Raw genomic sequence first — 26230 nt, 5'->3', positions numbered from 1 at the left:
TAAGGGTATGGCTAGCTGATGAGAGCTAAATAGCTTGAAATAGATCTATACTAGTCTCCCTTTATTTATTTATCAGCACAAATACTACACACACACACACACACACACACACACATGCAAATATGTTCCAAAATGCTTCTTGCATGGCCATGAAGCCTCTAAATGAGCCAAGGTGGCACAGTGGTTAAATGCAATACTGCAGGTTACTTCAGCTGACTGCAGTTCTGCAGTTCGGCTGTTCAAATCTCACCGGCTCAGGGTTGACTCAGCCTTCCATCCTTCCGAGGTGGGTAAAATGAGGACCCAGATTGTTGTTGGGGGCAATATGCTGACTCTGTAAACCGCTTAGAGAGGGCAGAAAGCCCTATGAAGCGGTATATAAGTCTAACTGCTATTGCTATTGCTAAAATGAATGGGAAAACATTTCCCATTTTGACATGTTTTTGGGAGACTTCAGAAGCCGTGCGAGAGCAGGGCCTTCTTTCATGATTTAGAGAGGGTCTGGTGGCCTGGTCTATCATAAAAAATGACATGGTGTGTCACTTGTGACAGACATATCATGGGTTCACCATCATCAGTGTAAGTGGAAACCAAACTATTTGTTAACAGTCAACAGTTAATAGGTGAGATGAAGAGTATTACCCTCCCCATAGTTAATTCAGTAAGCAGGGAAAGTGTTACATATGATCCCAGCCCACAAGTACTAATCTATTCTATGTACAGTTTCCTTGATCCTTGGCTTCCTCAAGCCTTGCTATCTGCCAGAGACCAGAGAATGCTGGAGAATGCCACTTTGAAGTACTCTCCTAATTCATCCATGCATTTATCCATAATTTCTCTCCCAACTGCAGTAAATAAGTTTGCTATTGTAATCACAGGTAATAAAATATAATAATAATAATATGAGAACATGAAGCAATAAAAGAGTGTTAGATATAAGAAGGCTGAAATTAGGTAAAGCCAGCATTACAACTAAGAACATAAATTATTTCTTTTGGAATTTAGATGATAGCAGATGGAAAGTAGCAAACTGACTACTAACAGTTGGAAACCTGCCTGCAAGAGGATGAATAATGTCCTCCACTTGACCAACACCATAAGCTCAGAGACATTGCAGCAGGAAGCCACAAAACAAAAGCAGCCATATATTGAAGTTGGAGCAAGCTTCTACTCACTGAGTTTTAAAAGGAAGCAGCCATACTGGTTGCTCATATCAGTGCAAAGAAATAGCAATTATTTTGATAGGGATTTACAGTAGGATTGTCATGCTGGATTTCTGGCAGCTTGTACTTAAACATAAGTCCAGTATTGCAGAGGTAATTGGGGAAACCACTCAGGCACAGAAACCAAACAGGATACTAATGGTAGATAGGTGGAAATCTCAACCTCTTAGCATTGATGCTGGGTTTATTTTAAGGGTCAATAAAAGATTCCTCTTGATCAAGCATCAAGGGATCCTTGAGAAAATAGCCGTAAAGCCACCCGTGAAAAATACTCCAGGATCTCATCTGTCTTACCTGCAAATAACTTCAACATCTGAGAGCTTTTGAAGGACACTGGTTTCTCATTCTAATGAGGTTCTACAAAATGCTAACAGTTTATTTGTCAGTGAGAGGGATGGATAGAGTAATGAGGAGCATCAGAAGGTGCAGCATGTTTCTTAATTTCTTAATCTGCCAGCAATGGACCATTTTCCTATGAACAGCTTTCATAGGTCCAGATGCCAGAACAACAAAAATAGACAGCTATCCTTGCCTCTAAGTGGTTTGGAGCACTGAACCAGAAATGAGGAGGCAAAACTCCGGAACATCATTAAAGTTTTATTAAACCCAGTTTGTTGTTTTATGGATCTGTTCTTTCTTTATTTGCCTTATGATAAAAGAGCAAACCTTCCCAGTATTATGTTAAACTTCCTCTGGTTTCTTTTTCATTCTAAGCACAAGACAGCCAAGAGGCAGCAAATTATAAATTATAATGCAATTCTGTCATGCAGACAATATTAATATCTTCTTTTTTTTAAAAAAAAAAAACCAACAAGGCCTCCTCTTCATGATGAACTGTTGTTGGTATTAACCAGAACCGTGGTATGGAATTCACACTGATTTTCCCACTCACTACAAAATACTCTCTCAATTTATTTTAAATGTCACTTTACTATATTTTCATCAGGTTTGCCATCCTGGTGATTGTAATTAATTTTACATTGTACTTATGCAACTAGCATATGTAAAGTTCATGTAAAGATGGTATCCATGAATAGTTTAGAACTTTACTATGAGCTGAGGCATTTTGAACCCCAAAAGGTTTGAAAACCTACAAGGACATCTGTCTATCCAATACCCACATACAGTGTTAGAGAAGATTCAAATGTGTTTTGTCAATGTCTCTATTTTCAGAAAACTATGGTGCTCTATCTAGATGGCAAAAATCCAAACAAACAATAGGTGGCAACAAAGGATACAATACGTTGGGCTTGGAAGTCATCTTTGTATAGGACAGTGAAGACAAACCTTTTTCTTACGGCGTGCCAACATTGCGCACCCATGTGCCCCCTCAATCCTCCCCCCACCTGCACATGCATGTGTGACCCCCCCTCCCATGCATGGGATCCTGTGCACACGCGTGCACAACCCCTCCCCAGGCTCTGGAGGTTTTCCTAAAGCCTGGGGAGGGCAAAAACAGCCTCCTCTGGATCTCCAGAGGCCCCCCCGGAAACTGCAAATGGATCATTTCCGAACTTCTGGTTGGCCCATTGGGGCCAGTTTTCACCCTCCCCCACCTCCAGAGGCTTTCCTGAAGCCTGGGGGGAGGGCAAAAACAGCCTCCCTTGGCCCTCCGGAAGGGGCAAAAAAGGGCGTTGGTACTTACCTCATATGCCACTTCTCATAGTGGGGGGAGGAGTATCCAGACTAGGTTGACCTTGTCCTCTCATTGATTGGATTGAGTCAGATAAGCTCTTTGGGACACGCCCCTGGCCACGAGGTACTCCCCAGTTATTGGCGAAGAACTCTATCCGACTCACTGCACCATTCACTCCAGATTATTATTATTATTATTATTATTATTATTATTATTATTATTATTATTAGCTTTTATTGGTTTAAACATATGTATGTATGTATGTATGTATGTATGTATGTATGTATGTATGTATGCAGTGGAGTACTCCAAGGCTCTGTTTTGGGCCCAGTACTCTTCAACATCTTCATCAATGATTTGGATGAGGGTGTTAGGTATGTAAGCTAACAGTTGGGTTAGCAATATATAAGCCATGATAGTAGTACTGTTTCTTTAAGTACTGCTGGAAATGTGATTGGATGCTGTTACCTCAAGCAGCCATAAGATGGAGCCAGAATGACTGTTAGCTCTCTGTTTGTTAAATGCTGATCGGTGGGGGAACTCATCAAATTTGCAGATGACCCCAAGCTGGCAGGAATAGCCAACATTTCAGAAGACAGGCTAAAGATACAGAAGGATCTTGACACACTTGAACATTGGGCACTATTTAATAAAATGAAATTCAATGGGGTAAGGTTCTACATTTAGGCAACAAAAACAAAATGCACAGGTACAGTATACCTTGTTCAACAGTACTAACTGTGAAAAGGATCTTGGAGTCCCAGTGGACAACCATTTAAATATGAGCCAGCAGTGTGCAGCAGCTGCCAAAAAGGCCAACACCGTTCTAGGCTGCATTAACAGAGGGATAGAATCAAGATCATGTGAAGTGTTAATACCACTTTATAAGGCCTTGGTAAGGCCACACTTGAAATACTGCATTCAGTTTTGGTCACCACGATATAGAAAGGATGTGGAGACTCTAGAAAGAGTGCAGAGAAGAGCAACAAAGATGATTAGGGGACTGGAGGCTAAAATATATGAAGAACGGTTGCAGGAACTGGCTATGTCTAGTTTGATGAAAAGAAGGACTAGGGGAGACATGATAGCAGTGTTCCAATATCTCCGGGGTTGCCACAAAGAAGAGGGAATCAAACTATTCTGCAAGGTACCTGAGTGTAGAACAAGAAGCAATGGGTGGAACTAATCAAGGAGAGAAGCAACTTAGAACTGAGGAGAAATTTCCTGACAGTTAGAACAATTAATCAGTGGAGCAGCTTCCCTCCAGAAGTTGTGAATGCCCCAACACTGGAAATCTTTAAGAAGATGTTGGATAGCCATTTGTTTGAAATGGTATAGGGTTTCCTGCCTAGGCAGGGGTTTGGACTACAAGACCTCCAAGGCCCCTTCCAACTCTACTATTGTATTGTATAGTATTGTATTGCCTTGTATTTTGCTCTTTGCCTAGTCACCCCCACCCTTGGACGGGCCTTTAGGTGTAATCTCTAACCTGATTGGAGGCTCTTCTGTCCCTCCAGTGGGGCTGCCTGCTTTAGAAATGAGGACTTGATTCCTGCCTGTGTCCTCCCAGCTGCAGGGGGCCTCCATCTTGGGCGACATGGGGCCTTTCCTCCCCCTTCTTTCCAAATGGCTCTGCGGGGCAAGTACAACAGCCCTGCCCTCAGGACTTTGAAAAAACAGCTTGTGCTACTAAGAGCTGCCGCTCTCCCCTGTGGCCTCCTGCTGTTAACAGCAGGTTGCTGAAAGCCTTCTCACCCCCCCCCTTCTTTCTCTTGCTTAAATGGGAAGGTTTTCCTTAAAGGGAAGACCTGCTTTAAAGGGGAAGCCTCAGAAAATATCTGAGCCTAGTTGCCCTGTCTGGGCTTCTCCGGCTAGTCAGGCACTCAGAAAAGGATTGAATAGGGCTTGCATAAATCGTGTTAGCAAGGTTGCCAGAACACAGGATGACAAAGCCAAAGGGAATCCTCCCCTGGAGGGAGAGGTCCCCTTCTGCAACCCTGCCAGCTGAAGAGAAACCTGGTAATCTTTTCTCAAGTTCAGGCCGGGGGGGGGGGGGAGAGAGTTCTTCCTGCTGCTGGTCTTATGGCAGATGCCTCTGCCTTTCATACTTGGAGGTAGGCTTGGAGGGGGGGAATTGAGCCACAGCCTGCTTCTTTAGTCCCCTTGATGGAGATATGCTTCCTTTTGGCCTTTGCTTGCCTCCCCCGCCCTTGGCTAATGACTCTGCGATGGTCTCTAACCTTTTTAAGGGCTCCTCAGAGCCTCCAGTGGTTGTTGCTGCAGGGCTGAGAGCTCGGCTCCTGCCAGCCTCCTCTGAGCTGCTGGGGGCCGCCATCTTGGACCATGTGGTTTCAAAATGGCCCCTGGCTCCAAATTCAAAAAGCTCCTCTTTGCTGGAGCACATGGAAATGGCTTGTGCCTTTGTAGGCTGCCACTCAACTTCCGCTGCCACTGGAGGCTCTCTGTCTCACCTCACTCTGCCTCCCGCAGCTCTTTCTGAATCTCTCCGGCTCTCACCTTGTTCTCTGGTGATCGCTGCCAGCGCAAGTCCTCCGGGGCATTTTAACCCCTGAGGGGAGTGGGGGGAGCGCTCCTATGCCTGTAGAGCCTCCGCGGCAGGGCTTGCCTCCAGGAAGCTTGTGCCCTCTCCTCCTGCTTGCCCAGCAAAGGTCCTCACTGAGTGACTCCGGTCTCACTCAGTGGCCAGGGCAGCGTGCCGCCCCAGGGGGCTTGTGGCAGTCCAGTCCTTGCAGGAGGGGGCTGTGCGTGGTACAGGGAGGCAAAATTTGTCGGGTCCAAATATTTTTTTCCTTTTAATTCTTTGCTATTTGCTGGAGATCCAGAATGGTGAACCATCCAGTGAGTGGATTGATAACTGGGGAGTACCTGGTGGCCAAGGGCGTGTCCCAAAGAGCTTATCTGACTCAATCCAATCAATGAGAGGACAAGGTCAACCCAGTCTGGATACTCCTCCCCGCTCACTATGGAGAAATCAGCTGGCTAGCTAATGGCTGGCAAGCCATCAAATGTGGCTCCATGTGCCACCTGTGGCAGGCGTGCCATAGTTTCACCATCAAGGGTATAGGGCCTCAAGCCTGCCACATATATAAACATATTCTACTGTAGGAAGGGGGAGTTGTATGGCGTATGGGAGAGATGTAGACATAACAACATTCCTTCTCAGAAAGTCAAGGTCAATTTGTCCCTGCACCTGGATGGATGTAGATGGGAGGAATCTTCCTTCGTGGCAATGACTGATTGGACCATGTGATGGACTTGTGGGTGTTAGGGTAGGGTCTTTTCATTGGGGTTGTTAGTTGGATCCCTGACACCCTATTTATTAAGTATTTTTTATTATTATTTTTCTTATGTCTACACAAAAGAGAATAGAAATTCCAGGAAACAAAAATATAAAAATCCTAATAAAGCTAGCAATCTAATTTGAATATAAATAGAGGAAAGAAAAGTAGCACTACAGTAATAAGCAGTACAGTAATATAGACACCATGATAGCACTTTTATCATCATCATTATAACAATTTACAACAAAGGTTCATATTTTTAGGCTTTCCTTTTTTTCAGTAAAGAAACAACTCAAAGGCTAGTTTAGTTGAGCTAACTATTAACTAGCATGAAACTATCTTTCAGGAACACAGAATAGTTGCCCCTAAGCACTTAAAAACAGACAGATTCCAGATTTTTTTAAAAAAACCAATTCAACAGTATATTAATGCTTTTAATATCTAATTACAAAACTGTAACTTGTTGCTGTCCTTTAGTAATTACCAGTATATATGGTAGAAAATTCAGCTTCACCAGGTACAAAATTTGGATGACAGCAGTTCTCCATGCTTATGCTTAGCTACTGCAAAATCTATTTGTGTTTGTCTAACAAATGAAGGCACTACAACAAATCTGAATTTGTCCATTACACTGACCAATCTAGGCTATATTTTGATTTATTATTACTAATGAGGAAACAATTTGTATCTAGCATTTGGAGTAACCATGAAGACAGATGTTCAGGGAATGGACGTACCTGATTAATGTATATAATGAACAAGTCTTTACAGAAGGCAGCAGAGGAAGCAAATTCCTGGAGGAACTAAGGCTAAGCATGACTTTTCTGAAAGAATTTGGAGTTGGGACTAACATTAATCTCAGAACCTCAGTGCATATTGATTCTAAGGAGAGAATCAAAATGGTTAACTATAGTAACTATGAAGAGAAGAGAAAGATGCAAAGGAATGCATGTTTAATAAATAAAATCAGATAGAAGACACAGACAGCAATCTAGGTTACAAAGATAGATTTGCAAATTTTGACGCTGATAGAATCGTGATGGTGAACCTATGGCACACATGCCACAGGTGGCACCCGGAGCCATATCTGAGGGAACATAAGGCATTGTCCTATGCCAGCTGATTTTCAGCCTTCAGGAGGGTGGGGGAGGCCATTTTTTCCCCTCTCTAGGCTTCAGGAAAGCCTCTGGAGCCTGTGGATGGTGAAAAACAGCCCAATGGGCCTACTGGAAGTATGGAGGCTTCAGTGAGGACTGTGTGCATGCATGGCGGGAGGAGTGCATGGGGTTGTGTGTGTATGCTTAGGGGGAGGGCATTGCATTATGGGTGTGGGCACACAGACGTGCTATTGCGCACCCATGCACCCATTTGGCACCTGAGCAGAAAACATTGTTGCACGCATGTGCGAGATCGGAAATGGCTCCCAGGCATTTTGCTCTGGTCTGACGAGGTGAGCAAACGCTGAAAAAAACCTCGAAAAAACAAACAACCCGTACCTCGAAGAAGGGCCTGGGGATGTCCGGAATCCAGGGGACCTGTGGAGCCCAGACCTTTGCGAGGGTCGCCGCTTCTAGGCGACCCCGGATTGCACAACTTCGGAGGTCTGTGTGCTGTGAGCTGCCTGCATTGCTCGGCGGGGGGGGGGGGCGGCGCCACGTCGGCTGCAGCGGTGGCGTTTTTCGGCGGCTTTGACGATTTCATCCTGCTTACTGAGCTGCTTTGTTGGGGCTGCGCTGGGCTACTATCGCCCCGGAGGGAGAGAGAATGATCTGAAGCAGTGTTGGGACTGGGCAGATCGGATGGTTGGCTTTCCCTGATGCTGTGTCGGCCCCCCCGGATGGCTCCCTCCCTTATTCGGCCTCACTTCCTTTCCAGCATTGCCTCCTTCCTCCTCCGTCCCTGCCTGGTCAGGTGGTTCTCTGGACGTGTTCTACTCTCTGCTCGTCCTCGTTGCGGTGGGGTCTCCCCTTGTGTTTTCCACCCGCCATTTAGCGCTCCCCTACTGTGGCATTCTAACATCTTGCCTCCTCTAGCCGCGGCCTTTGGATTTTTAGACCCGCTGGCACAGCCCCACCTGGCTTTGAACATTATCACCATCATCACCCGCCATTACCCCTGGGGCTCTATCTGGGACAGCGCCTGTGGAAGAAGGCCTCCTGCCTCCCTCAATTGCTCTGGACTGTTTGGACCCTTTCAGATCTGTAGAAGAGGGGGACACGAGTTACTCCCCTGTATACCTTCTCTGGACCATAACTGGATGCTAATTATTCTAACCATCTTGAATACTGAGAGCCATTTGGCTTTACCTGAACTCGCATCCTAACAGCTGCGCAACCTATCTTTTTTTTCTTTCTTTCTCTCCCTCTTTTCTCTTGCTTTGTATGAGATATGTTTGTGATATGTATGTAATTGAGTGAATGATCCCACTTTTTTATTACCATTATTATTGTATTCTGTGTTTTTAACTACTACATGGGGACTGCCTGGGTGAGTGAATGAGTATGTTTGATTCGGAGGACCTGCCGAGGAATGCGGGGGTCACTGGGGTGGTTGGGGGGACTATGGACACGGGAGTGGGCCGGAGCATTATGGTCGTAACAGGGAGGGGCAGATATGGCGGGGACTTTAGGGCAGGCCATTACCGGGGAAGGAGGGTTCGCTACGTCACAGAGATCCCTCCTTCCGGCCCTATGAGTCCCACTCCAAGGCCAGATGGCGTGAGTAATCAGGACCCTGGTCTCAGGCTGTTGTCGCTAAATGCCAGGTCTGTAGTTCACAAGGCTCCCCTCGTCCGGGACTTAATTTTAGACGAGAGGGCAGACCTGGCATGTATTACTGAAACCTGGCTGGGCCCGGAGGAAGGAGTCCCCCTCGTAGAGATGTGCCCAGAAGGTTTTCAGGTGCTTCATCAGCCGAGAGCCCAGGGAAGGGGTGGAGGTGTGGCTATTGTTATCCGAGAGTCTCTAGTACCTCGTAGGATCCCTGCTCCGGAGCTTGTCGGGTGTGAGTCCCTGCTGGTGAAGTTGGACCTCAAGGGTCAAGTGGGTTTGCTGTTAACGTACCTGCCTCCCAACAGCGTTGCAGCAGCCCTCCCCTCGCTCCTCGAGTCGGTAGCCGAGCTGGCGATTGAGTTCCCCAGGCTTATGGTTCTGGGGGATTTCAATTTGCCTTCGCTCGGTGAACACTCTGATGGAGCGCAGGAGTTCATGGCTTCCATTACAGCCATGGGCTTGACCCAGGTAATTCGGGGCCCAACCCATTCAGCGGGTCACACGCTCAACCTCGTATTCCTCTCGGAGCAGTGGACTTGTGATCTTGGTCTGAAGGGTAATGAGATCATACCCCTGTCGTAGTCAGACCATTGCCTACTGAGGCTTGACTTTCGGAGGCCAAACCTCCGCTGTAGGGAGGAGGAACCGACCAGATGGTTCCGCCCCAGGCGACTTATGGACCCCTTGAGGTTCCAGACGGAGCTTGGGGTTATTCCTGATACTCTCGCCCACAGTCCAGTGGAGACCCTGGTTGCAGCCTGGAACTCGGCAGCGACGGGGTCTCTTGACCGGATTGCGCCACTACGGCCGCTCCGAGGCTGTGGATCCAGGAGGCCTCCTTGGTTCACCGAGGAACTCCGGGAGAGGAAGCGCCGGAAGAGACGCCTAGAGCACCTGTGGAGATCCAACAAATCCGAATCGAGCCGAGCACTTCTAACATCGTGCATCAAGGATTACATCAGGGCAATTAGGACGGCAAAAAGATCTTATATTGCCACCTTGATTGCCTCCGCCGAGTTGCGGCCAGCCGCCCTGTTTAGGATAACCCGTTTCCTCCTAAATAGGAGGGATACGGGGGACCCCCTGCAGGGTAGGGCTGAAGAGTATGTCCAGTTCTTGGCGGACAAAGTTGCTCGGTTTTGGTCGGAGTTGGACTCCAATTCTGCAGATCCAGCCGAGGCACAAGGGGATAATCTGGTAGACCATCGCTGGGTTGAGTTTCAGGATGTTGCCCCTGGGGACGTGGACAAGGCCATGAGAGCTGTGAGTGCCTCCACATGTGTACTGGAACCGTGCCCCTCCTGGCTGGTTGTTAACAGCAGGGAGGTAACACGGGGCTGGATCCAGGCGGTTGTTACTGCCTCCCTTCGGGAGGGGGTCTTTCCCCCCGCACTTAAAGCGGCGGTGGTGAGACCCCTCCTGAAGAAACCATCTTTGGATCCAGCCGTCCTTAACAATTACCGTCCAGTCTCCAACCTCCCCTTTGTGGGGAAGGTTGTTGAGAAGGTGGTGGCCTTTCAGCTCCAGCGGGCCTTGGAGGAAGCTAGCTATCTGGACCCATTCCAGTCCGGCTTCAGGCCTGGCTACAGCACAGAAACCGCTTTGGTCGCATTGACCGATGACCTCTGGAGAGCCAGGGATGGAGGCTATGCCTCCATCCTGGTTCTCCTTGACCTCTCAGCGGCTTTCGATACCATCGACCATGGTATCCTTCTGCGACGATTGCGAGAGGTGGGGGTGGGAGGCACTGTTTTGCAGTGGTTCTCCTCTTACCTCTCGGACAGGTCGCAGTCGGTGTTAGTTGGAGGGCAGAGATCGAACCCTAGGCCCCTAACATATGGGGCGCCGCAGGGTTCAGTCCTGTCTCCCCTACTTTTCAACATCTACATGAAACCGCTGGGCGAGATCATTCGGCGGCACAGGATAAAATACCACCAGTATGTGGACGATACCCAGCTGTATCTGTCTGCCCCATGCCAACTCAATGAAGCGGTGGACGTGATGAACCAGGGACTTGAAGCTGTTAGGGACTGGATGAGGGCTAACAAACTCGTGCTCAACCCGGATAAGACCGAGTGGCTGTTGTGTTTCCCTCCCGCCAATTTGGCAAGTATTCCATCGCTCAGGCTGGGGGGGTCAAACATTACACCCCTCAGACAGGGTCCGCAACTTGGGAGTCCTCCTGGACCCACAGCTGACTTTTGAACACCATTTGTCAGCTGTGACCAGGGGGGCATTTGCCCAGGTTCGCCTGGTGCACCAGTTGCGCCCCTACCTGAACCGGGAGGCTCTCACAACAGTCACTCGTGCCCTTGTGACCTCTAGGCTGGAATACTGCAATGTGCTCTACATGGGGCTGCCCTTGAGGAGTATTCGGCGACTTCAGCTAGTCCAGAATGCAGCCGCGCGAGCGATTGTGGGTGCACCTCGCTTCACCCACGTAACACCTATCCTCCGCGAGCTGCACTGGCTACCTGTCGATCTCCGGATACGCTTCAAGGTGCTACTTGCCACCTATAAAGCCCTCCATGGTAGTGGATCTGGGTACTTGAGAGACCGCCTACTGCCGATCACCTCCACACGACCTATTAGATCTCATCGATTAGGCCTCCTCCGAGTTCCATCCGCTGGCCAATGCCGACTGGCAACCACGCGGAGGAGAGCCTTCTCGGTGGTAGCTCCGACCCAATGGAACGATCTCCCCGTGGAGATTCGTACCCTCACCACCCTCCAGACCTTCCGCACAGCCCTTAGAATCTGGCTATCCCGTCAGGCCTGGGGCTAAAGATTGTAACCCGCCCGAATGGTATGAATGTTGTGTTTTAATCATGTATTGTCTTATATGTAAAAGTCTGTTTTTCCCCCGTTCCTTTGGATTGTGAGCCACCCTGAGTCCCCCCAGGGAAAAGGGCAGCATATAAATAAACTTTCTAATTCTAATTCACCATCATTGTGATAGAATATGGAAGATAGGACACACTAGAAATCTGTACAACTCTTCCATCTTCTAAAAGCAAAGTCTGGATGAGCCACATAGTGGAATGAATTATTTTGTTACATCTTTAGTCCACAGGTTTCACCAGTTATCCAAACTTGGCATTTCACAATGAATTGGACCTGCAGTGTCTAAAATGCCCAGCCAACATGACTTCTGTAGTCTGAGAAATGCAGCTGCAACACAGCAGAAGACTACTTGATTGGACAAAGCCATTATAGATAATATAGTTAAGGTAGGCTGTAATTTCCTTCTCACTACCACCTCAAGGTAGAAACTAAATAGGAGGGAGTCTCATAGCTCCCAAAAATGTTTTAAGTCAGGTTATTATTCTATGCAGATTATGGGTTCATGATGCACAGCTCCTGCAACCTTCTCCTAAATTGCTTCTGAATTATCAGTAGCATCACGGTCCTTTGTCCTTCTCGCCTTCAATTATGCAATTTTAGATGCAGGACTTTTCAAACTGAATTCCACAGAACCTAGGGTTAGGGTTTCATGAGAGGGGGAAATAGTCTCTTGAAAGCAGCCTACAACTTTAGTTCTTGACCAGAGCTTCAAGAATTATTATTTTTTAAACTAACAGATTGCACAGCGAAAAGGTTTTGAAAACTTGTGCTAGAACAACCAGAACAATTGACCCATATTTACAGTGAAGTCACTAACTAGACTTGCCAAACTGCTTGCTTTTATTCCTATTCCGCTGAAATAAGTCTATGTCTCCAGATTTATTTTTCATTGCTGGAAAATTGGAAAAATCAGGTTGCTTTCACTTCTGCCTTCATACTGAAAATGAAATAATTGGGGTGAACAAAATAAGTAAGCTCCCCTTTCTATAATAAAGTTGTTAGAATCTTTTACTTCTATTAAGCAATCTGACCAGTACTAGAAGTATTAAGTCATCAGCGGCCACAATGAATGTTGATTGTTGGAGCCCTGAGCAAAATTCCTCAGTCATTTCATTTTCTTCCTTTTTCTCTCTCTATCCTACTACGTAGCAGAGAGTGACATCTTTTCATTTTTCATTTAGATTTTGGGTGTGTTGCAGGTGGAAGACTGATGATTCTATATTTGGAAAACTGGAAATTATCTGAATACCAAATATAACAATGCAAAGAAAACTTGGATTTTCAGTTAGGAGGACAAGTGGAGGAATGGTCTATATCCAGGTTTAAGAAAAATTACATTGCTTAACAAAAACTTTTAATTATAAAGGAAAGAGTTTAATTCTTTATAGGTTCTGTCTTCACTACAATTCTCTTTATGGCTGGATTGGTACTGGTAACAATGTACAAGTATTAAGCAAAGTAAAACAATAGAAGATAAGCATTTAGAAACCCAGGTGCAAACCCATGCTTTGAGAATTGATACGAAAATGATAAATATTTTGTGACTTAAAAAATTAAGAACATGCAATTCTTAAAGTAAAAGAACAAAAGCTAGGAATTCACAAGTATCAGTTATTGTTTTATCTTTGAGGGCAGGTACAAGGGCAATTTTTAATCTTAATTTTAAAATTTAAAGAAATAATACAATAGTTACAAATTCATACATTGCATTCTTTAAACATAATTATTGCACTGTTCTTATAACTGCAATTTTTCAATAAATCTAGATTTTCTCCCACATATTTATGCATCCTCTATCATTTCCTTTCAGTTTGTGCACCACAGCAGTGTGTGTGTGTGTGTGTGTGTGTGTGTGTGCACACGCACGCGCGTACGTACCATTCCCCCCCAAAATAAGACAGGGTCTTATTTTCTTTTGCCCCTCAAAATAAGCGCTTGGTCTTATTTTCAGGGAGGGCTTATTATTTTTGAGGTGCAGGAGGCAGCAAGTGTGGTCACCTCATGGCTGCTGCTGTGTTGCAATATTTTCAGGGAGGGCTTATTTTAGTGCATACTCTCAAAAGTCCAATTGGGTTTATTATCCGGGGGGGGGGGTATTTTCAGGAGTTCGAGTTTCGAGTTTTCAAATTTCGAGTTTTCGAATTTCGAGTTTTCGAGTTTCGAGTTTTCGAGTTTCGAGTTTCATTTTATTTATATGCCGCCCTATTCCCAGTGGGACTCAGGGCGGCGCACAAAACCCAAGGAGGGGAAGGAAAACACAAAAAGTACACAAAAAGTACAGGGCATATAAAAACAACCAGCAGCCACACGCTTCGAGAGGGGAAGGGAACTCATTGACCCCAGGCCTGCCGATACAGCCAGGTTTTAACGGCTTTTTGGAAGGCCTGGGGAGTGATGAGGGTCCGAATCTCTCAGGGTGTGTGTGTGTGTGTGTGTGTGTGTGTGTGTGTGTATGTGTGTGTGTAAAGTATATATATAAAATAAATAAATATATAAATATAAATATGTGTTATGTCAAAGTACCTGGTATGCCCAAATATGGGAGGGAGCATACTGCTCCCTTTTGCCTTTCAGCTCCACCCTTTTTGTGGAAACCATTTTTATGTTGCATTTGTGCTGATAAATAAATAAAGGGAGGAAAGCTTCCGGAACCTGGAGAGTGCAAAAATGTCCCGTCCCCCCCCGCTGTGGTGCAGGAGGCTAACTAGTCCATGCCCTTCATGGCCATGCCCACCCAGGAACCGGGCAGAGAACCCCTTGATAAAAAAAATTTGAAGCCCACCCCTGGGTGGTTCTTTTGCTTACTTAAAAAGAAACAATTATATGAGCAATAAAAATTAAAACACAATAAAATCCAATTGTATACCCAAGAGTTGTAGTATTGCAACAGAAGGAGCCAGTCTTTTGCAGTTACTACTCATCCACAACACACCAAACTCATCAATATATGAGGAGAGGGCATTTTGGTATTCTGGCTCCAAACCAAGAGTAAGGATAGTTTAACTCAGTAATGTTTCCTGTACAAGATACAAGTTTAAAATCCCTTGATTTCAGACCTTAATTTCAAACATGTTGCAAAAAGTTGCTAACTCAACACTTATCAAATGCAGAGTTATTTTAAAAGATCATTGTCCTAATATGCATGATCTGTTCTACAGCATGAACATTCTTTGGAACCACAATTGGCTGATCCTCTAAGCCAGGATTCTCCAAACTTGGTAACTTTAAGACTTGTGGACTTCAACTCCCAGAATTCCAGAGCCAAAATTGCCAAGGGAGATCCCTGTTCTAAGCTAAGCAGGGTCAGGCCTAATCAATATTACATGAAAAACTATAAGAATTTCCCAGGCTGGAACAAAATTCCCAGAAGAAAAGGAATGTAAAATTATTTCCTGAATGCTGCCAAGAAAACTATACTGGTGTATCCATGAAATCACCAAGTTCAACTCTATTTGGAAGAGATTTTACTGCTACTTGACCAGAAAATTCCCTTTATAGAAGCCCAGCATATGGATGTCAAAAGTTCACCGAACGCAAACCCACCTTCATAGGTTGCCTGAAATCCTTGAGCACTGACAGCATAGTCACTTACAAGCAACAAGGACAGCACCACTCCAGTACTCACAATGGGAGGAGGCAGCTGGAAACCTGTAAGCCTGGAAGAAATCAAAGGAGAATGTCACAACAGGAGTTTCCTAATGAAACACAATTCAGAGTATCACTTTCCTGTTCATCCATACAATAGCATCAGCTACAGAAAAACCTAACCTCATTCAATTCAAGCATTAATCTACAAGGGGTCCTCCGTGCTCTCTGAGCTTGCTTGTTTTCTTGCAGACGTTTCATTACCCTAACTAGGTAATATCATCAGCACTAGTGATTAAGCTATAAGGATGTAGCCTCAGTGGCCCTGTGGTTAGAGTGCAGTACTGCAGGCTACCTCTGCTGCCTTCTGGCTGCCTGCAATTTGGCAGATCGAATCTCACCAGGCTCAAAGTTCCATCCATCAACCTTCCATCCTTCTGAGGTGGGTAAAATGAGGACCCAGATTGTTGGGGGCAATAGGCTGGCTCTGTAAACCAGTTAGAGAGGGATGTAAAGCACTATGAAGAGGTATATAATTCTAAGTGCTATTGCTATGTGATGTCTGGTGCCCACAGAGGGGGAGCTGGTGGGAAGGACTAGATTGAAGTGGCAATTTCCCAGGAAGGAGGAAAACATTCCAAGGAGTCAACAAGGTAAGAGGTAGCACAGTCCAGTGCTGGACAGAAGACAGAGGAAGGGAATCATATTAACAGGAACAGAGTTAGAAGGGACCTTGGAGGTCATCTAGTCCAACCCCTTTGCTCACACAGGAGATCTGTACTAGGGATTCGAACCACCAAACTTCCGACCTTTCTGATTGACAAGCTCAGTGTCTTAGCCAATAGTCAGGGTTAGAATCAGGATAGCCACAATCCATTACAGTGAGAGTAACATTGGTTTTAGTCTGGCAAGATTCTGTAGTTTTGGTGAGAGCAATAAAGAACTGAACTGAATGTTCTATTACATTCTTGAGCTGGACTGGGCTGGACTTGACTAAGGCGCTTTGTAGGTTCATGCTAACTTTAGTGTGGCAGGCATCATGTGTAAATCTAGCTACCACAATTACTTAAAAAAACTTGCTTGTGAATTTAGCTTGTATAAAAATAACTGCATTCAGAAACCTACTGGAAAACAATACAAGTAAGATGGGCTTATGGCAACAAGACCAATCAGTGCATTGACTTTTGAGTTTTGCACCACCTGCATTTTCAAAGGGATCTTCAAAGGCCACTCCACTGATTGTAGAGTCATGATAGAGAAATTCCACCCCAATTAACATACTGGGTTTCGGTTCTTCTGGGGAGTGGTTAAAAATTACATTTGATGATACTGATTGCGCTTATTGGTTTTGCAAAATTTAACATACAGTTTATCATGAATGTTTTATTTTTTTATTGCAGTTGTTAGATGTTATTTTTATTGTGGAAAAATGCTGTGAGGTATGTGAGAGATTCCATGGCATATATAACTAATAAATGAATGTTATGTCATATCATAAAAACAAAGCTTATAAAATAGCTTCAAATAAGTCTTCCCTTCTAACCAACCTGATGGGGGGTCTTCTGGAACTAGCTAAATACCCTGAGCTCATAGGAAAAATGCTAACATGCTTTCCTCTGTCCTCCCTCCCCCACAAAAAAACCTTTATAAGAAGAAATACAGTGACACAGTCTTAGCAAAAGATCATTGCTGAAAACAACCAGAGGAAAGAATGAAATGCCTACAGAACTGGGGGACAGAGTTTCAAATCTGAAATTCTGCTAGAGCTATGTCTGAGCATCAGGGTTCGAAAACACAGCCATTCATACATAATTAATTAATTCTTTGTTTAGAACTACAAATATTCCAGCCCAAAGGAAAATAGTATGATTTTATGTGCCTTAGAATGCAACGTATCTGAGAAATAGTTCACACCACAAAGAGCTTGTGGAAGAGCAAGTCAGTATCTGTTCAGAGATGCTGTAAACAATCATGAGCTTCTTTTACTATAATTGCTCCATATTTTATTCTACCCCAAACCATCATCATTACTGTCAACATATACTCCATTACCCAATGGGTAATAAGAACTGGCTGCCTTCTAATGATTTGCTACAGCTTGTCAAATGTGCTACAGCTTCAGCTCAACACTGTGTGCAGTGTAAAATATCTGCACAAGGACAGAGAAGGATACATGCTCAGACATGCATTGGGGAGATACATCTTACCCAAAACAACATTTCTTATTCTTTGGAACAGACAGTCACTCATGCCTCAGATTGATTTCATATTGATCTTTCAGGAAGGGAGGGGGGAGGAAGGTAGAGGGGAGGAAGGAAGATAGAGGGAGGAAAGAAGGAAGGAAGGAAGATAGAGGAAAGAAAATGGAAGGAAGGAAGGAAGGAAGGAGATAAGTGGAAGAAAGGAGAGGAAGGAAGATAAGTAGGAGGGAGGCAAGTGGAGGGAGGGAGGAGAATGAAGGAAGGAAAGTTCTAACTCTACAATGGAATGGAGAGGGGAGAGAAATAAAAAGAGGGAAGGTGGTCCTATTCATTTGTGCCTTTGGTTATTTCAACTGAAGGAAGATTTATTCTCTCAAAAATACATTTCTAAATGCTGGGTAACTTTTTATAGCTATTTGTTAGTAGACTGGAACTGCAAATCAAGCCTGCTCCTGTTGGGATTCACAAAAGACACTTTCCTCAAGCAGCTCTATGTGGTAGCTGGCTCCTTGAGCAACTCCCCAAGGGCTTTAACTGCAATTCTTAAGATTGCAAACCATACTGAGATAAATGGGGAAAAAACAGTTTGAAGACAGAAGAAAAAGGGACATGAATTATATCTTATTTGCCAGCACAGCAAATTATACAGTTTGCTTAACGAAGACCAATGTGGTATGTGAATTAAAGATAACATCAACATTTTGTAGCCCTCCCAGGTTCTTTCCATAAATGAATTTTATTCTGCAGCTAGATGTTAATTTTATTAATACAGATTGGTTCAGCAATAATTCCTGAACCAGCATTATGACATCCTAGGTATTAATTCCCAGCTGTTCTATTGACATAGCTGGGAAATGGCTAATATACATTTCTGATTAACAATTACAGTTTTATCTACTAATCTTACAACCTCCCACTTAGCAAAGGCAATTTATAAAATAGGCTTAAAGGAAGGCTTTATTTTAAAAGCAAAAAAAAGCTTTCTTTCTCTCTGCTACCATCAGCTTAAAAGATAAAATTCTACCGTATAAAAATACCAAGGACAGCTGATAACTCTGTGGCATTCCATCAAGGAAAAATATTTTTTTTTAAGTTTTCTGACTCCTAGAAGCAAGGTTATATCTCACTTTTCAAAAGCGTTGACAAGAGGAAACTTGGGAGTTGACCCCAACAAACCTGGAAGTCATCAAGTTAGGAAAGACAGTTGTCTGTCATCTTCTACTTTTATTCAAGATCATCCAGATGGATTTTGAATTTGTACTGATAGAAGGTATATTTCCAAGAACAATACACATGATCCTCCTTGTAAAAAAAATATATATTTTTTTTTAAAAAAGAGAGAGAAAGTAATAATAGTACCAGAAATCTGCCCTACCTACCCCTGGTTGCTAATTATTTGTCATCCTCAATTCCAAACCCTCAGAATTTTATTGGATGGCAACCAGTAGATTTTGGAAAGGCATAGAGAAAAAGGAGAGCTGTCATCATTTTTATTTACTAAGGTGCTGTGCTTTGTACCTGACAACCAATCTAAAACTTGATGCCCTTCAGGTATGCTGAATTTCAACTCTCAGAAGAACGTCAGCAGGAATTTTAATATACTTGAAGGGCATCATCAGGCTAAAGACGTAGGATTGAACGTCACATCAACTAAATTTTCACATATACATTTTGGTGTTGTACAAGAGATTGTATTGCAAAACAATAAAAGCAATTATTTAATAGTAGGCCAAAGGTATGATTAGTACTAACAATAGCACTTCACAGTACTTTACAGCCCTCTCTAAGCAGTTTACAGAGTCAGCACAAAGGAAATGGAGTCAAATTTTGTTTACCCCAACAGTATTTAATATAGATTTCCAAATCTTTCATCCTTTCAGATAATATTTTCTTCCACTACATGCAATTCACACAAAGTGCAAGGGGAAAAAATTAAAACAGACTTGAAATTTTGGGCTTAGACAACTTAGAACTATGCCGCCTTCGGTCTGACCTAAGCATAATACATAAAATTATCTGCTACAATTTCCTACCATCAATGAATACTTCAGCTTCAACCACAACAATACACGAGCACACAATAGATGCAAACTTAAGATAAATCACTGCAAACTCAATTGCAGAAAATACGACCAGCAACAGTGGTCAATGCCTGGAATGTGCTACCTAATTCTGTGGTTTCTTCCCCAAATCCCCACAACTTTAACTTTAGACCGTCTACTGTCGACCTCACCCCATTCCTAAGAGATGTGTAAGGGGTGTGCATAAGCGCACCAGCATGTCTACCATGCTGTCCTAATGTTCCTTTATTTGTATCCATTTCATGTATTCATAATCATGTTTATACTTATATCTGTTATCTAATACATGCTTGAAAAAATAAATAAAATAAATTAAATAAGAAGATCTAATCTAAGTTCCATTATAAGGCTAAAAAGAATCAGACCAGTATCATTTAAGAATCCTCAAAAGAATTCAAATTCATTTCAATATTGGTTCAGCTTAGAATTTTGACAAAAATATATTTTTAGAAAATTCAGAATGACCACTGAATAGAGTGGGAAGCGACCTGGATGATCTCACTAGTTGTAAAATGTATTTTGACCTATTTCACCATTCAGGATCAGATGAGCTGTATATTTAAGAAGATGAAGACAACTAACTATAGGGAATTGAATGGTTCAAAGGTTATTAAATACAGGCAAGATCCCACCAATTTACAATAACTCCAGGGAATCTGCTTGTTATTTTTGCCCTTGAAAAATAAATTAAAATTTAACAATTAAGTAATATACACCTTTGAGATCCAATTGGAAATGTGTAAATAATGTGCCAATGGAATCCTGCCTAAACAAAGAGATCAGATGTTCCATGCCTCAGTGGCTTTAAGAAGAAACCTTGGGAGTTATTATCAAACAAACGTTATTTTTACACTGTCTATAAGCAGCAATTTAGATTGCATTATTTACTTTTCTTTCTGCCAAGAATCCTACTCTACCAGTACCAGAAGGAGGGCTAAGACCAAATTATCCATTTCACAATGCCCGATTGCCGTATATAGACTTGAAGAAACTACTTGTGATATAAAGCATGAGAAAAAATATAAGCCTCAAGATTGTGACTGTTTTTTAAAAAAATATTTATTTTCTTTCTAGGATCCAAGATATAGGCCTTCAGAATGGCTCTCGTATATGATGCATGTTAAATGTCCCAAACTTTAGAGCAGAGTTGTGAAACTGAAGGCCCACGGGCCAGATGCGGCACACAGGGTGCTTAGATCTGGCTTGCGGGGCCAAGAAACAGCAAAGGACCAACCCATGGTACCTCTGCCAGCGAAAATGGAGCTCAGCACCAGCCACACCCAGCCTTCCCAAGCTCTGTTTATGGTTGCAATGGCCTCCTGCAGCCCTCTTTCAGTGAAAATGGAGCTCGGGAGAGCCACATGCAGCCTTCCTGAGCTCCATTTTTGCTGGCAGAGGGCTGTTGAACTGGCTATGCCTATCTTGGCCATGCCCACCCCAGTCATGCCCACTTCCACATGCCCCCTCCCCTGAAGTCCAACACAACCCTGATGCAGCCCTTAATGAAATCGAGTTTGACACCCCTTGTCAGATCCCTATCATGATACTGCCATTCAAGTGGGGAGGGAACCCCAGATTCTTTTACTCATTAATTGCTCTCAACTTGTTTTCCTGTGTCTCCAGTAATTCCCTAGTTTATAACTTTTACCCTGTCACCTATTCTGCCCTGTGCTTTGATTTACTTTGGGGGATGTACAAGGGGGGAGGGCCATCTGTTTTCTCTCAGTTTGGAAGCCTCACAGAAGACATGCATGGGAACGATTCCTTACTCTCATCTTTGCACCTCTGGATTGGGTCATTCAACATCAAACTAAGAGGAGGAGCTTCTAACCATTTTATCCCAATGGAATTTCCTGGTGGGAACTCAGACCCTGCTTTGCATTGCCTTGCATTCACTTCCTTTCAATAAAAGTTTCCTTTTGAAATGCTAAAGTTTCAAGAGTCCATGCTTTCTTAAAAAGGAGGTGCAAGATTTACAGGGGTGGATTAGGGCACTTAATATTGGGAGGTTTTGTAAATCACCATTATCATTATTCCTGATATTTCAATATTGGTAGTTTCAATGTTTATTCTTGGGTACAATTAATAATCTTGAATTCTTTGATGTCAAACGGAGATACATTATGCAGCCATGAACATTAGGTGTTATTTAGCCACAATTGTTTACCCTAGGATCTTCCCCTCAGCTTTAATCTGTTCCCCATCAACCAAATTAATCCCTTGTAGTGTAGTAACATCTATCTACTAGCTATGGCCAGTCTGCTTAGGAACGCACATTTATTTCTACTTAAGCCCTCTATGTTTAGTTTAAAAATATAGATCTGGGGTCCAATATCTTTTGTCAATGAGTTAAAAGAAGTCTGTAGTTTTTTATTGTGATAGATACAATATCCAGTTTGGTCACCGTGTGTGTAAACTTTTAGCTGCTCTGCTAATACAGAACATTGCCCCGGGGTGTACCATTGTAAAGATAATCCACACAGTGATCTAGCAAGCTACTCCCTTATAACTTTGCTCAGCATTTGCTATAAACCTCTGGAAGGATTAATTTAAAACAGGATATCCCAACATGTTGATAGGGTCTTTTCTCCAGACTAGATTTCACACTAAGAGAAGCTGCTACTGCAAGCAAATTCTGGCCCTTACTTAATTTATCAAAGCCAGTTTCCAAAAAGGACTAAAAACCTCTGTAGCTTTTATTGATTTGACTGAAACTTATGGTGTGACTTGATGGTTTTGACCCTCAAGCTGAAGAAAATGATTATTCTGTGTCTTAAAGAAGCAAACCTTTTGGAGAACATGTTTTTTAAAAACCCTGATACTTCAAGGTCACTTTAGGAGGCACCACTAATAAATCATTTTCCATTGAGAATGGCTTCCCACTCCGGGAAACATCCCAACACATAAAATAGTAGACCCTCTACCTCTCACCAAGCTTAAGGCTAGGAAACCAATTTGGGATTACATACCACAGTCTTAAGATTTAGATGAAGAATGGTGATTAAGATGGGTGACTTGTAATAACCACAATCCGAGGATGCAGAGCCAACAAATCAATTTTCAGAAATGCAATTGCCCTCCAAAATATGGAGCCATTTAAACAGAATCAGGACAGGCCATCCCAGAACTAAGTGGGGAATAGCCAAAAGCCCGCAATGTGACTATGGTGCTCCAGAACAAACTATTATACATCTAGTTCAAGAATGTGTAAAGACCTAGGAGTACTCATTTTGAAAGACCTAAGCCCTAGAGCTCAATGTAACAACACTGCCAAAAAAGGCATTCAGAGTTATTTTATGTAATAAAAATGGCTCTGTGCACGTGCAGAAGAAAAAAGATGGTGGTGCCTATGGTGCCACTGGGAGAACCGGTTCAGGGGTGTGGCAGGCCTGGGTTGCTGCTAGTTCCAGTGACCTAGGCTGCCAAACCATTACTGGTATCCTTCCCCTGGAGTGTGGTGGGAATGGAGATTTTACAGTATCCTTCCCCTGCCATGCCCACCAAGCCACACCAGGCCCACCAAGCCATATCCACAGAATTGGTAGCAAAAAAAAAAAAAATGAATCCCATCACTGCACCCTGTCAATGAGTCAGGGTAGCATGTCTGTCTAGAGCCAATGCAGGAGGTCACTAGGTTCAGCAGTGTTTGAAGGGCATCTTCCCTTTGTTAAATTATGGTGGTCTTGCAATACAGGTGTGACAGGAATTACTTTCCTTTGTCAAGCCTGGAAGCTTTTGCATTGGCATTATCCTGCCAATTCTAAAGGAAGCCTAATTTGCATTGATTTTCCATCTCCTTTTTAACTTGCCAAGGCATTCTGATTTATTTTATTTTCATTACTTGTTGAACAATGTGGTGTCTTTAAGTATTGTGAAAAGTTGTTATACCATATGTAAATGCCACTTTCTCTAATTGCTAATAGTTATGTTTTACTACAGTGTGTTTTTTTTTCTTCTGATCTCTGACTGTAATACAGGTAAGCCCTTAATTTACAGCAGTTCATTTAGTGATCCTTCAAAGTTAGAATTGGTACTGAAAAAAGTGATGTATGGCAATATTCACACTTACGACTGTTGCAACATCCTCATGGTCACATGACCAAAATTCAGATGCTTGGCAACTGAATCATATTTATGACAGTTGCAGTGTCCTGGAGTCATGTGATCATCTTTTGCAACCTTCTGACAAACAAAGTCAATGGGGAAGCCTGATTCATTTTACGACCTTGTTATTAACTTAACAACATAACAAACTGTGGCAAGAAAAGTTGCAAAATGGGGTAAAATTCACAACAAATATTTAACTTAGCAATGGAAGTTTTGGCTCAATTGTAATCATAGGTAAAGAGAATATCTGTACATCTATCCATCACCAAGCTGATCCTTATGTAAAACATCACCTAAACCAGATTATCTCCTGATTACTTTTCACATCCAGATTCTTAAAGCAACAAAACATTATACAAATTCATACAAACCAGACTTGTAGTGCTTGAAGATACACAGAACTTCCAGACTGCCCAAGGAAAAAGAACACAGCATACTGATCACAATTAATTCAGACCCATCCATAAACCTTCTCAGTAGTTTAATATGGATATAAACAATATAGAAAAAATAAGATGCATTTTAATAGAAAAACTCCCAGAAAGCCAATGGAAGTCTCCTAAAGTTTTCTTCTAGAAGTAGCTAGAGATATGGCAGTGAAACCATCTCAGTGTCTCCAATTTTAAATACTTTCACAAACACCCAAAAGTCAGCTGTACAATAAAGACATATTTACTATTAAGCCTCCCATGCTTCACTATAACACTATTGGATTCACCACTTATATACATAGATAACTTAAATAAATGAATGCAAACATGAAGCACCAGAACAATAAGACACCAGTATACCAGTAATTAAGTAGTCTGTCCTTTGAAGTATGATAGCTCAGAAAACTGACTTCATCAATTTAACTGGAAGTATATTTTATTGATATTGGTCACTGTTTCTCAACCTTGACCTCCTTTAGCTGTCTGGACCAACTCCTAGAATTCCTCAGTCAGCATGGGAATTATGGGAATTGAATTCCAGACATCTTAAAGTCACCAAGGTTGAGAAACACTGATGTATACTATAATAGAAGTATATTGGAAGCTTGAATATACCCAAATGAATTAGGATGGACTATGGTGAATTTCTTTCTCATGTTTTCTTTGTTTCTTGGGCTTAAAGCATTTAAAAAAAAAAACTTTTGGTAACATTTTGCCATATATTCTCCAAGGTCATGTTTGAGATTCTCTGCACTAGTCAACACACTTACATCATGCCCTGACAGACCCATGGTAGTTGGAGCTACATTGCAGCAGTCCTCTTAGGTGCCTTAAAGGAGGATCAGAGGTGTTATTTCTACCTTACTTCCTTCACCTTTTTTTCCAAGCCAGAAAAATTAAGAGAGAAAAATGGTGATATTTTACAGCCTCACATTAGGAGCAATAGCAATAGCAGTTAGATTATATACCGCTTCATAGGGCTTTCAGCCCTCTCTAAGCGGTTTACAGAGTCAGCAACTTGCCCCCACCGTCTGGGTCCTCATTTCACCCACCTCGGAAGGATGGAGGGCTGAATCAACCTTGAGCCGGTGAGATTAGAACCGCTGAACTGCAGATAGCAGTCAGCTGAAGTGGCCTGCAGTACTGCACCCTAACCACTGCGCCACCTCGGCTCTTTCTCATCTTAGAAGGTGTAGGGATTACTTAACATTCCCAGTCAACAAGTCTCTCAATAGAGGACTGGTTCCAATTAGTTTAATCTTGTACAAGAATGGATATTTTGAGGGTTAAATCAAATCTAGTGACAGTTAGTTGATTAGGTGAATAAACTATTTTTTGGTGTTCCTAGGCCATGTTCTCCCTCCTGCTAACCCACTTAAGCATGTGATAAGATCAAGGTCACAGTGTCATTCCTCTTTCTTCTTGTGGCAGATTAATGAAACAGAGAGCTTCTGGCTGGCTTTCATTTCCTGAGAAAGCAGACCCCATGGGGAGCCCAAGGAACAGATAGTAAAGCAAAAACCAGAAAGTCAAGCAGACTCCAACGTGATCCAGATTCTAGAGAACAAATGCTTAGTATTTTCAGTTTCAAAGGTACAATTTAGGTTTCTGGTATCTTTTCGCAGCTTAATATATTTTCCATCTAAGCCCCATCTCCAAATAATACTAATAAAGCAGAAGAGATTTCAGTACCATGGACAGGTCACTGGAGTTTGATTGCCTTATTCTTGAGCAGAAGTGGGAAACTATGGCCCTTTATGACTTGTGGACTTCAACATCCTCCATCATGGGTGGCTCAGGAATTCTGGGATTTGAAGCCCATAAGTCATAAAAGGGCCATAGTTCCCGATCCCTGTTCTAGGGCTGTCACAGTGGAAAAGGAGCGCAAAAGTTATTTCTCAAGATCACTGGTATGGAGGCCTTAAAAATGTATCATGCATTAACCCTAAAGCAAGGATTCATTCATGCCTTCTCCTATTACTGGTGTTCTAACAGCAAAGATAAATAGGAATATGTAGTGTTAGGACCCTAAGGGGGGAAGAAGAAAAA

At 43.0% G+C, this 26230-nt stretch overlaps 1 protein-coding gene across 1 annotated transcript in view; it reads right to left on the bottom strand.

Annotated features, from left to right (window-relative positions):
* Positions 1-26230, bottom strand: part of CSMD2 (CUB and Sushi multiple domains 2) — a 735331-nt gene that overhangs the window by 676694 nt on the left and 32407 nt on the right. Inside the window, exon 2 of the mRNA XM_032227842.1 lies at positions 15320-15432. The gene's annotated coding sequence lies outside the window, so the exon portion shown is untranslated. The remainder of the gene's footprint in view (positions 1-15319; positions 15433-26230) is intronic.

The sequence above is a fragment of the Thamnophis elegans genome, chromosome 12, assembly GCF_009769535.1.
Source record: "Thamnophis elegans isolate rThaEle1 chromosome 12, rThaEle1.pri, whole genome shotgun sequence".
In the NCBI taxonomy this organism is placed as follows: Eukaryota; Metazoa; Chordata; class Lepidosauria; order Squamata; family Colubridae; genus Thamnophis; species Thamnophis elegans.
The sequence above is the reverse complement of the archived record's forward strand: the minus strand, read 5'-3'. Positions and strand labels throughout refer to the sequence as shown.